Below are 13,440 nucleotides of genomic sequence, written 5' to 3'. Positions count from 1 at the left end.
ATTGTTTCTCTGTCATATTTACTTGGTTTTGTTTATCCATATTTAGTTGCTTCCATTTACCAATGTGTGTATTTTCAAAAATACCCAAGAAATTTCTACCCAGTCAGTTCAGCTTCTCACTACCCTTGTGTTTGAGCTTTTGTGAATTAATTTAACTGTGACTGAGGCACTGTATTAAATGAGTAGATGTAAAATATGACTGAAGCACAAGTGGGACCTGTATTGAAATAGAGTGAAGTTTTCCTTTCAGTGTCCTATCACGTAAGGACATACCTTTGTTCGGACAAATGTGATAAAAACTGCCTATGCATAATAAAAGTTTCACTTCTTTATGATTTACCATATAAAACTGATTTCTATAGAAGTTTTTTGCTGACCATTGCAGGCTTTTATTACTGCTTTTTAGATTTAGTTCATTGTCCCTTAAACCAGTATTTTTTCTGCCTTTGTTCTTCGTGTGTTTGTACAGTTGTCATGGAAGGGATCTCCCAAAAGTACTAAATATCTGTTAAGTTTTTATGAAGTGATAAATTAGTAATGTTTAATATTATAATAATTAGCAACTTCAAATGGATATGAACTAATTCTTATTCTGCATGATTTTTTGTGTATGTTTTCATATCCACAAGTTCAAGATTGGATACGTATTAACTTGATACCTTTTGACCAGCAACCTAGCAAGCTGCCTGCTGCAAAGTCCTGCCAGCAGCAGACATGAGGGAAGAAATTGTTTTTTCTATGGTTAACTCCTCCTTTTAAAGCACATTTTTATTGTGTTTCAAGCCTGTGTGAACAGCATGCTGTGTGCACCTTGGTATCTTAATACATATTATTATTATGTTATGTCTTAATACAAAAAAACTTGCTGTAATCTGCAGACTTACAGCTGCCCTAGGTGAGGAAAGTCTTGGTGTTCATGTGGCTGTGCAAGAGTACTTTTACGTAGGATTCAAAATAGACAAGCCAGTTACAAAGCTTAGAAAATGTAGAAATTAATAAATGGTTTTGATGGAGTTAGGCTGAAGTTCTGTTGAAAGCCTCATCTCCAGGGGTCCTGCTTTCCCTTTTGGGCAAGGGGCAATGAGGGATTTGACCCAATTTTCCTCTTCGGTCTGCTCAAACCTCACAGGCAGGTTCAGTCTTTCAGTTTAAGTTCTCTTTTTATATTGGTTTTTGTCCTGGAAATAGTCTGGCCATTTAGTTAAAGTAACCATTGTTTCAGTCTTACAAATGTGTGTATCTCTCTACTAGAGCAGTGCTATCAGCTCTACTTGGCCTGTCGGTAAATAGTGCCTTGCTGCATCTCTACCAGCAAGTTGCAAGTTTTACGTTGTGCTTTGCATTCCACATCAAGGTGTACGTGAGCAATTTGTCATACAAAGGTTCAAAAAGGGTAACTCATTACTAACTAGATATTGTGATAATTAATTACTTTGGAATACCTGATCGCCAGCTGGTTTCTTCAAAGCAGACCTTCAATATTAACATGTTTTTCTGTTGCACAGATTAGTTGTGAAAAGCAATTATTTTGGAGGATATGTATTGTAAAATTGGAAGTAAGTTCTTACAGTTCAGCTTCTAATTTTCTGTTTTGGCTTTTTTTTTAGTTGAGAACTTATTTACAGTGTATGTATCTTCTAAAAAAACCTGAGTGTGAACTTTTTTTTGGTTGTTTTACTTTATATGGTGGTTAATGAGTTAGTGATCAAATATATGTTTGGAATAAGAGTCCAGACATGGTCTCGGAGCAATTGATGGCTCTTTTTTTACTTACATGCTTGTGTGCATACTTCTGTTCAGAGGTGCACTGAAATGACCCGTGACAGCCACAAAGAGCAAACCAGAACTTCCATATCTTACAGAAACTAAAGTGGAAGAGTTGAAATGCAGTTGCAAAGGGTTTGGGAGATGAAGGAAGACAAATTAGAAATGTGCCAGTACTATCAATTTTACATAATTTAGACACTCATGAATTGCAGCTGGAGAGCTGTGAGGTTTGAGGATTTATTTTTACAGCTCTACATAGAACTCTCATGTGGTAACATGTCTTCATTTGGCAGAGGTGTGTTAAGTAATGACAAAATGGCCCATGTGATTATCAGAGGAGTACCCTGAGTAATTCCCACGTGAAGTTCTAGCACTGAGTTGAAGCTTAACTATGAGAAAAGATCTCATATTGATGTAAGTTCCAGATGGATGGAGTACCTTCTCAACAACTTGATCAAACACTCCGGTCGTTATTATCCTATTCTGTTGGATCCAGGTTTTAAACTTCATTTAACTTCTCTTTCTAGACATAAATGCTTTAAGCATATCAACAATATTAGTCATCTTTTCTTATGTTGCTATTATTTTTCTCATAATCTTATTGATAGGCAAAATAGATTGAGCTTCTATTAATGCACAGTGTGTCTCCTAGTCCTTGTGTACAATTGTGTTACTTTTAAGATTTTTTTTTTTACTCTTTTTTTTTTGTTATTTTTTTTATTATGGTGAAAAGGGGTAAATGTAACATGGCACACATTATACTTCTCTAATTCTACTTCAGCTGGGTGTATCTTGTAATCAGGCCCTTATACCACATGAAGTCAGTCCCAGGTAGATACAGCTTGGATGCTTTTAAAGTATGTTGGATTTGTATATTGTTTGTCACTTATATAGCTTATGGAATTCTTGGCTGTGAGCTATTTTTTATTATTATTCTGCTGTAATAAGGCAGCTATCTGTATGTTACAGTCCAAGTCTATAATGTAGTCCAAAAAGCAAAGTAACTATATGTACAGGTCCAGAATTTCACTAAGACAAGTAAACAAGGAAAGCTTTAGCAGTGGCTTTCTTGAATCAATAGAGTAGAAGATATTTGCAAATACCAGTCATATGGTTGCTTTGCTCTGACACCTGCTGCAGGTCTGAAGCTTGTCAGTGCAGGAGCGTAAGCAGAGATCCATTGTTCCAGCCACTGGGTTAGCAGGAGAAATGTTCGAAGTTATCAGGTTTGAACAAGTTGATTTCTGAGGTTAATGTTGAGCATGTCTTCTGGGATAAACATCTTTGAAAGGTAGCTTATTAATATTCCTATTCAAGGCAATAAACTGATGTTTAGCAGTTACTGCAAAGTGTTTTGATTTCCAAGCGTGATTTTTAACATCTGCTTAGCACAGTTTTGATGTCATGCTGCTCCTATTCAAGCAGAAAGCTTTTATTTGGAAATCAAGGTTTAAATAGAATAACAAACTTAATTGAAAACTGAAAACATTATTTTGCCAGTGGGTCAGGTCCAGCTTCTAGGCTGTATTGTTCTCCTTTTCTTAGTAAAGACTTGTTAATTTTGAATCTTGAAGAAGTAAGGAGGACGGTCAGCAGAACTGCTCCCCTGGACTTTTGAATAGCAGACTTCATCCTGTTCAGAAGCCTGGTTGGCAGAGTCCCATGGGAGGCAGTCCTGAACGGCCAAGGGGTCCAGGAAGGCTGGGCATTCTTCAAGAAGGAAACCTTAAATGCACAGCAGCAGGCTATTCCCATGTGTAGAAAGATGAGCCAGTGAGGAGGAAGACTGGCCTGGCGGAACAGAGAGCTTTGGCTGGAACTCAGGGAAGAGAGTTACCACATTTGGAAGAAGGGGCAGGCAGCTCAGCACAACTATAAGGATGTTGCGAGGTTATGTAGGGAGAAAATTAGAAAGACAAAAGCCCAGCTATAAAATGGGTTGGCCAGTGCTATAAAAGATAACAAAAAATGTTTTTACAAATACATTCGAAAAAAAAAAAAAAGGAGGGCCAAGAATAATCTCCATCCTTTATTGGATGTGTGGGGATACGTAGTGTCAAAGGATGAGGAAAAGGCTGAGGTACTTATTTATTTACCTCAGTCTTTAACAGCAAGACCAGCTCCTTCAGGGTACTCATGTCCCTGAGCTGGAAGACAGGGACAAGGAGCAGAATGAAGTCCCCACAGTGATTTCCCCCTATACTCTAAGGTATAAACACTAAGATTTGAGAGACAGAGGTTGTTTGGTTTTCATTCAGGCATCTTAACCCATACCACATCTCCTGTTATAATGACCTAGCAAATCTGGAAACAGTGATCTATTAATTGGCTGAATTGCATGATCTGAATGAATATCACTGAGTAATATTTGAAAAAAACACTGTGTATGATGTGAGTTATTACATATTATATGTTTTTTCAACATGTACAAGAAAATAAAAGATGACTTCACTTTTATGTTTTAGAAGCCTAATCCCTCAATACTCCTAGCATTTAAAATGGCCTTTCATTTTGCAAGCTGTTTCTAGGTTTTCTCATAGTGGAAAATGTTTAAAGAAAAAAAAAAAGAGAGAGAGAAGATTTTAATTTCACTGCTGAGCATGTTATGACTTTCATTTATTACTTCTTACTATGCACTTATCCTGACACTCGCCCAAAGTTCTGCTGGTCTATACTTGGTTGCAGTCTTTTATCCAAGCCTCTCCTAGTATAACTTACTGTTTTCTCCATTTTGATCTGGAGGCCAGATAGAACTTCATGTTTTCTTTCATCTCAGTTATATTCTTGATAAACCTTCCAATAAAGTGTTTCTTTTGCAGGATAACTGTATCTCACCTTTTGTATTCAATCTCAGCTTAAGTGTTATATAAAGTATGTAACATGCTGGTGAAGTTTAAAGCAAAACACTATTCTCTCTAAGTAATCCTAGAACTCTCACGAGGAGGCAGGAAAATGGAGTAACAATTGAGCTAAGATATCTTAATAGCTGTAAATACATACTTATTATTTTAGGTCTAAAAAAAAAAGATAGTTTTCGTCTAGAATTACAACTTACCTTTTCATTGGTTGTATAATTTTGGGGTCTTAATAGCTGAGGGCACATGGCCATGGATTTTTCATTCTGTTGGAGCATGTAAGGAGTCACTTTAAGAATTCAGAGGCACTTTATGCATTACAACAGTTATCTGTGGGCTTAACGGCTTTCAGGGATCTTCAAGGCCCGACTTGGTCAATGTGTAAAAAAAATCATGATGTTTGCTATTTCAGTTACCAGAAACTGATATTTCCATATAAAGAAGGGAAAATACAAGTAGGATTACCTGTACAATAAATGATACGAAATGCTTTTTCGTTTGCTTCTCTTTATTTTCTTTTTGCTTTAGCGATACCCTTTTTACGTCAAAACTGGAATATAACAATGGAAGAGAACCCATTTTTGCAGTATTTGATCACTAGCTTTACATGTAAGAACTGTTATTGGCAATCTGATCAGATTTATATTTTTCTCAGATACGATATGTTTGATAAGTCTAACGGAATAAGTGATGAACTGGTGGTACTGTGACCTTGATTTCAATGTTTTTAAACGTCACCAGAATTATGTCCAATGCATATCTTTATTATCTGGTCCTAATCTTTGAATTTTACTTTGCCAGGAATAAAAGAATGTGTCCTTACTGTAATAACTTGTGTCTACTACTGGAGTACTAGAATGAGTTAGAGCTTGTTTTTCATTTATTGGGGTTTTATTTGTTCACACTCTGAAATACTGTTATTTTTTTTCCTATGGTCCCAAGGCAGCATTTCTTAGCTCATTCTGTGACAGTGTCTCTATTAAGACATAATTTCCACTTGTCCTGCATTTGTGATTCTTAATTCATGAGGGGAGACAAAAATAAAAGGAAATATAGATCTTATTGTGGGTATATTTCTTATTTATAGTACAAAAAGATTCTTATTGCAATTAAAAGTTTATTTTATATTAAATTAACATATTCATGTTATTTTGACTTCTCAACAGGCAATAATTTGAATTCTAACTTCATGCTTTCATTGAGAACATAGATTCTACAGCAAGGAAGTAACGGTAAGTGTTTACATGTTATAACTTCTCTTCTTTTTTTTTTCTTGTGTGCGGTTTTGTTTGGTTTTTTTTTTAAATAAATACGTTTTTTAGAAGTCTTTGATGCTTACTCTAAGTGTGTCCTGGAAAACCATTATGACTACCAGCTACAGGCAATACGGAAATTCTACAAGTAGGGTGTCTGTTTCAGATGATTCTTCTTCAGAATATTCATTTATCTTTCAGGAAAAGGAAAACCAAATCGGAGTAAAGGCTTCTATTTCACTTGGCTGTGATTCTTAGTGCTTTCACTGAATACCATAATTGTATTTTTTATAAAATATTTTTTAAGTTATTAGAAAATAGTGGAAAAGTTTTACTATGTTTTAATGGGTAACAGGAAACCTGGAAAGAAGAAAGATGTTATGTTCGTAGTGTCAGTGTTCTGAAAGAGTAAACAAAGGTACAGAACTGGTTCATGATAAGTGATTTCCTGGTTATTGCATTTGTTTTTTGCAGCCAGGGTTAAAAATAACATTGGACACGTGCCATCAACTATCATTTTTAAGTCTTCATTCTCTTTCCTGAAAACACTATTCTTTTTAAGAGCTGTTAACAGTCTCCATTCAAAACAATGCACAGTGAAGTTACTGTGTATGTTAAGACTTTATATCCTTTGTAGATGAATTTTAAACACATACCTGTTGTACTATTGAACATAAAAGTAAATGCGTTCCGGTTGCTGTGTTTATCACCAAGGGATTGATTTGGGAAGTTTATCTTTTATTAGCTTCCATTTTGGCTTCAGATTTTATTAGACATCAAATAAGTATTGTTGGAGGGAAACAGGCAGTCTTGCACTGAGAAGCAGAGTGGGATGTTGCTAGTTGGTGTTTCTGGCCTAAGGACATCACAGCCTGGGGCAATGTCTGGACAAGATCATAAAAATAAGCCCTGTAGTATTTGGAGGGGTCTGTAACAATCAGTGTCATTACAGAACTGTACTATTCAGTCTATTTTTGGTGGTGGGTTTTGGTTTCTTGTTGTTGTTGGTTTTTTGGTGTTTTTTTTAACTTAATACTAAATCTCTACCTGTGAGGTATCAAAACCAATTATACTAATCATCCACCTCCATAAGTTGTGGTACGATGAGTTGAGATAAAAATCTAATTAAACTTTTTAAGGATGCTTAGTATATCTCTTTATTTAATAAAATTATCTCCAGCAATTTTGGTGTGTATATAAATTGATGTAGAATCAATGGTTCGCTGTTTTTTTAACGGAAGAGTCAGTGGTATTGGGAGTGGGGGACAGTGCATGGAGGGATCAGAAATCAGACTAATCTGCAACATGAAAATCTTGGACTGATGTAAGATGCAGCATTTTAGGAAAGGCTTCATAACCTTTCCCACATCAATTTCTTCTTATAGGGTGGTGGGTTTTTTTGAAGATTTATTATTTGTTGCTGATGGTCTGTTGTACTTGAAAGCAGCAGAGACCTTCTGAAGGATCTCTACAAATATTTACATAAAATGCAAACTGCATCTCTCCTGATCATCGCAAACTTGTTTAAACTGGCTTCCTGATGGCAGTGTGGTCTGTGCGGCGAGCAATGGTCTTTCTGCATGACATGATACTATTATTTTTTGTAAATATGCTGAGGGTGTTCAGGCTTTGTTTTCTAATTTGTGTAATTGAAATGAGATTGGGAGTGAGCGGGTGGGAGCACATAACCCTACCGTGACAGTGTTTATTGAAGTAGTTGAGTTTCTTCCAAAGAAAACCTGGGACTTGTCTTGCGGAGAAATCGATAGGAAGAATTAGGTTTTCATTTTAGAGCTTTGTGGTACCTTTTTTTTTTTTTTTTTTTCTTCCTTGATACTAGCTTTTATTTTTAACGGGGAAATATGTTTGTCACCAAATGTTATGGCATGATTGAGCCAAGGCATACCACTTGTCTGTAAGCAGTGAAGAAATACTAAAGATGAAAACATCTGCTAGATGTAGAGGTGATATTTTGTTCCAACATGGGGACAAATGCATTTTCAGGGTTCATAGGAGTTGCTTAACAGACAATATTTGATCTTGGGTATGAAGATCCATATTCTGCTTAATGGCTTACAGGTCTATCCCTTGAATATTTTTGGATAAAAAGGGAGGACTCTGTTGCTTTCCTACAACATGATACTGAAATATTCTTGCCTCACTACCAGTAAAGAAATCTTGTTTTGTGGCAATGTCTAATGCATAGACTAAAAAAAAAAAAAAAAAAAAAAAAAGGAAGAAATGATAGCAAAGCAATTCTGTCCCCTTCTTTCCCCGATTCTTAAAACATCTAGAGGCCCAGTTATAGTTTATCCTGAAAACTCAGCAATTCTAATCCATTTTGTTTAAAGAGACCCTTTGAGGATTGCTCCAGTAACTAAGGTTAACTTTTATTTGTTTTCTGCATTCAGTTATATTTTTTGCCTGTGTAAAATACCCTATGACTTGAAGGAGATGAACAGCAGGGAACCCATTATCTAGCTGTCTCTTTAGATTACTATTCTTATGCATACTCATTGTTTAACTAAAGAAAGTTGAATACTAGAAGGGATATTGCATTTTCAGTATGTTACGCAATACTGTAGATGGTTGGCTTTCATTGAATCAGTAGCCTTATATTCAGAAATAAAGAGAAAGCAACAGATTATACTGTAATCAAAACCTCAAAAAATCAGTGGGTTTGGATGCCGCCTTGGAAGTTTTCTCAGTGGGAGTATAATTGAAAAAACAGTTTTAAATACTTGAATGGGCAAATTCACTGTATCCCCTGGAAAAGGAAACATGAAATTTTGGTAGAAATGTCAGAAAAGGATACCATCCACCATTACTGCATTACGCTAGTAAAATTACTCAAACTTTTTTCAGTTTTTGTATCTTCCATGTTTTAAAGTTCTATAAATTCTGATCTTTCTAATGCCTGGTTTTGGTGGTTTTTTTGGTTTTTGTTTTTGTGTGTGTTTGTGCGTTGTTGTTTTGGTTTTTGGGTTTGGTTTTGTTGGGTTTTTTTATTATTTATTTTTGGTATGTACATCTCTCAGTTCTATTTGTGTGGTGTTTCAGGTATTTTTCCTCTCCAGTAATTTGCTATATTATCTTTGGTAAAATGTGTAAAGAATTCTCTGTAGTTCTCAGCTCACCCTGAATCAGAGCCAGGGGAAGGGGTGGGAATAATTCATGTGAGATTTTTGTTCCTTTTTTTAATAGTACAGATTTAGCTACCAATAAAAAAATTAGAAAGATTGTTATCTCAAGGTTGAAGAGTCACAGTGTGGACATGAAAGTGCTTCTCCCTTGATTTTTGCATCTCTAAAATGTGAGGAAACTGGGTAATCCATTTTGTTTCTACAGAATGCATTTTACTTCTGTCTGCCCATGTAACCCATCTATTTCTGGTGCTTGCACAGTTCAAAACCCTGTTGTTACATGTAAGCCCAGTGTACGGAAGCACAGGCCCCTTAAAAGGAACACTACAATAATTATAGAAAGTTTATTATTTAAATATAGTAATGTCAGTCATTTTGGGGACATTGCTTTTATTTTACTTAAAAATGTAAAATAGTGTATTCCAATTCACTTAGGTGAGACTTTTGTAGAGCAATAACTGATAAAAAGATCCTGTGATACTATTGAACCAGATGAGCTTTGAGATGAGTGCATGATGCGTGTGGATTGGGGGGGGGGGGGATTAGCTTTTTTGCATAAAAGAAGCATTGTTAGCATGGAATCAAAATTATGGCAATAGTCTGGAAGATATGCTTTCAAGGGTTACTTTCACAAATGAGGGTCATAACTAAAAGGCTCTTCAACTAGCACAGAACACATTAAACTGGAAGAACAAACAAAAAGCTGGTGTTGGCAGATCAAAGAAAATGAAAACATAAAAGATACTCTTAGAAGATCAGTTGGCCTTAATATCAGAATTGTAGTAATATCTTTTCTGTCTTATTCTCTTCTGGTTTACCACTTTCATGTATACCTTGATTATTTTAGCCACTGGTATAGTTTCCTTCAAAACGTTGTCTGTTTGCTGCCTGGAATTTAATGGGATAGTGAGCTTCAAACTTATGAGAAGATACTTGCATTCTTGTTTGAGAACAAAGTGTTATCAGTCTTAGGAGAATTAATTAAGTTCATGTTCTAACGGGAATAAAATTTTTGGCTGATTCTCTTTTACTTTGTTCAATTAACTCTAGCAAAGGTAAACCAAACATTGAGGAGTGTATCCAGCACATATAAAATGTACTTCTCTGTATATATGTAACTATACGCACAGGGACTTTAGCACATGATAGCTGTAGAAAGTGAGGTGATACCTGGCTGTTTACTAATAGTGCATTTGTTCAGATCAGTCACAACATGCATTTCTGTACAATCAGTAATTTAAAAGGTTTCAGGTGTAGGTGCTTCTAGACTAATAAGGACCATCTATGGTCTGAAGATAAAATTGAATCTGTCAACCCACAGACCATTCTTTACCTCTCTCCTTTTCTTTTTCTGTTTTTTCAACTGAAATTCTTTCAAATAGATAGTGAATGAGAGGCCAGAGTAACTGTTCTTGCTGTTTGTTTTTTTTTTTCTTAAGGCTTTTTCACTCATTCATTTGACTGAAAATAGGTCCACGCTATAAACAAGATAGTCCAATGTGTAAGCACTTTGTATCTTTTGACATTCTGATGAACTTACTACTCATGCAACTGGCTTTCTGCATGTGACTTGGGCTAGGTGCCAGCCTCTACGTTAAGCACAAATGTCTTGTGTAAGAGGGTTGGCCTAAGCTTTGATAATTACAGCTGCGATTCTGGTCACGCAGGAGTTGAGGGGTCAGGCTTGAGATTGTAAAATGCCTCTGTGAGACTGTAGCCTATGTCCTGACTAAAGCTGGGCAGACGGTCACTCTTCTAGCAAGGGAACTTTTTCCTAATTAGGGGGCAATGAGCTGCTCCATTACAGGGAAATCTGTGTCAAAAAGACTGAAATGAAATATAATTAATTTATCTTTCTATCTTGAATTAAGATGGCATTAAGCTACCACAGAGCTTCTACATAGCAAATAGAAAAAAGCACCCACGCAAACAAACCCCCACCTTGGGCGGTCCCCAGATTTTTAGGAGAGAGATAGTAGGGAAAAGCGCTGGTCCAAAAACCATATATGTAAATAGTAATAAACTCGTATAGTGAATGTTCTTGCTCATAGTTTATGCATGTAAAAGTACATTTTTGCTATTACAAATAAAGTCACTCTTGTTTAGCACAAAATATTTTCCTCTTGTCATCGAAATGTAGACTGGAACATATATATCAGTGAAAATTTTCAAAAGATGTTGTTGTCGGGAGCACTGCTTGTTGTACCATAAAAGCCGCTGCTGGCTGCAAAACTGAATGGGACACAAATGTATTACTCAAAATATTACCTATACAATTTAAAATTAACATCAATTTCTGCTTCCATTAACATGTACAGATTAGCATAAAATAAACTTTGCCTTAAGAACTGTGAGGTAATTAACACAAAAAACCAAAACAAAAAAGATTTCCATCTTGGGAAAGGCTCTAAATGAAGATGGCTGGTGGCAAAGCAGTAAAGCAAGCATGATATATATTTTGTTATGCACTTTCCAGGCATCTACTTTGGGCCAATTTTTCTTTTTTTTTTTTTTTTTTTTTTTTTTTTTTTGGATGGGGGAGAGGACCATTTGCTGGGCAAGGCAGGCCTTTGATTTGCTGCATATGAATATCACCGCAGAAAAAAAATTAAAAAAGCATTATTTCAGATTGCTGTAGTAAAAATACATTTTAATTGCTGCCTCCCTTCTGCAAGCCTTTTGTTACAGAGTGGCAATTATGGGAATCATGCTACAGTGTGTGTTAGTTGTCACTTTTAATGCTTAGCCATTAGCTACAATGTCAAGTTAAATTATGAGATTTTGATATTTTTCAGATCATCTGACACTGCTTTTCCTCAAACATCAAATAGGTTCACTATTGCAGAATACCCAGAACAGTCTACAATTTTCCTCTTTTTTCTAAGTGGGGAATATTTTTACGACCGTATTCTGGTGGAGTGCACTTTCCTGTTTAGTGCAGAAGGGTTTTTTTGGTGTCAAATGGATAGAGAATCCTATCAAATCAAGGGATCATAAAAGCTAGTTACTTGACACTGTAGTATAAAGTATAAGATGGGAAGTACAAAACAGTGGCTTTGCCTGGAGAGCTCCTAGCACCTCTCCTGTACCAAGGTCCTGAACTTCACCAGGAAGCATGAATAAATCCCCTGCAGTCACTAGAGACAGATTTATTTATTTCTTCAACAAATTAGTCCAACAGCTGGACATTTTAGAAACTATTATACCTTTCTCTCCTGTTAGTAACAGGAAATACTGCTTGTGTGGCATTCAAATGTGTGGGTTTGCCTTGTTCATAGTATGTAGCCTAATAATTTTAAAGATAACCTCAGCAAATATCCAATATGCAGTTCCAATGATTAGTATTACATACAGTATATTTTAAAATGAATCAGTATAACGCTGCATCAGCATTTCAAAGACTCCTCATGATTACTAGGGCCACAGAGGGGAGAATAAAGTGTGGAGAAGGTAATTAGAATGACCTTGCATTACTGAGCTGGTGAGTGGTACTGGATCTTTGTCCGCAGGTAATGCAGTTTTTCTGTAAGACGCTGCTTATCAACAGCGTATGCATACAGATATCAATGAAAGGTAGTGTGAATACCTACTTGTGAATATAAATAACCAAGTATTGCTTATATTTTCCAAAAGATTTACAGTTTAACTGAGCTATTAATGAAGTATTTTTTTCTTATCCTTATTTTTGTTTTCAGCATATTCTTTAATTATTACTGTGTTAACAAGATTTTTACGTTAGTGGTGCTTTAAATTGGGCAGTGTGCCTTCTCTAACAGTTAATAGCAGAATTCAGGTTACAATTCACTACTATGTGTTTAGGTTAATAATGGTTTATAACTTACCATGCTTGAAAATTTCTATAGAGGTAACACTAGATCTTGGTTATCTTTAAAATAGATTATTAATATACATAATCTACAAATGCTTTTTTGCTTCTTAGTTTGCATTTTGTTTTTAGAGTTAGGGAAATGCTAACATTTGTCTTAAGTGACTTGTTTAAAAGTAGCCTACAGAATGCTGGCAGCCTTCTAAAATACATGTAAAGGAACACTAATTTTAGTTGGGCATTGAGTTGTATTTTCTCTTCCCAGTATTTTTTGCCGTTTACTTGTATTGTAACCATGGTAAGCTATGCGGAACTCACTGTGAAGTGGTCTACTCAGAATGTGCCAGGTTGTCTGTAAGCAGCCTTGGGACACGAACGTTTGCTTTGCGACTACATAATTGCTGCACCAACATTTATTTACCCAGGATACGAAGTGATGTAATAATAGTGTTAAGTTGATTGATAATTCTGAAACTGTAAGGTTTATCTGTTGACCATTCATTAAATTTTTTTTTGTTTGTTTTTTTCTTTTGGTTTCAGGTTTTGTTGGGTTTTGGTCTGGTGTTTGTTGGGGTTTTTTGTGATTTTCTTTTTTT

The 13,440-nt window shown here is 35.6% G+C and overlaps 1 long non-coding RNA gene across 1 annotated transcript in view; it reads left to right on the top strand.

The window, feature by feature from the left end:
• LOC119153207 overlaps nucleotides 1-13,440 on the top strand; it is a 559,933-nt gene that overhangs the window by 350,269 nt on the left and 196,224 nt on the right. Inside the window, exon 4 of the long non-coding RNA XR_005106089.1 lies at nucleotides 5,789-5,854. This is a non-coding gene — a long non-coding RNA (uncharacterized LOC119153207). The remainder of the gene's footprint in view (nucleotides 1-5,788; nucleotides 5,855-13,440) is intronic.

Source organism: Falco rusticolus, chromosome 1, assembly GCF_015220075.1.
Source record: "Falco rusticolus isolate bFalRus1 chromosome 1, bFalRus1.pri, whole genome shotgun sequence".
NCBI classification, from domain to species: domain Eukaryota; kingdom Metazoa; phylum Chordata; class Aves; order Falconiformes; family Falconidae; genus Falco; species Falco rusticolus.
This window is presented reverse-complemented; position numbering and strand designations above follow the sequence as displayed.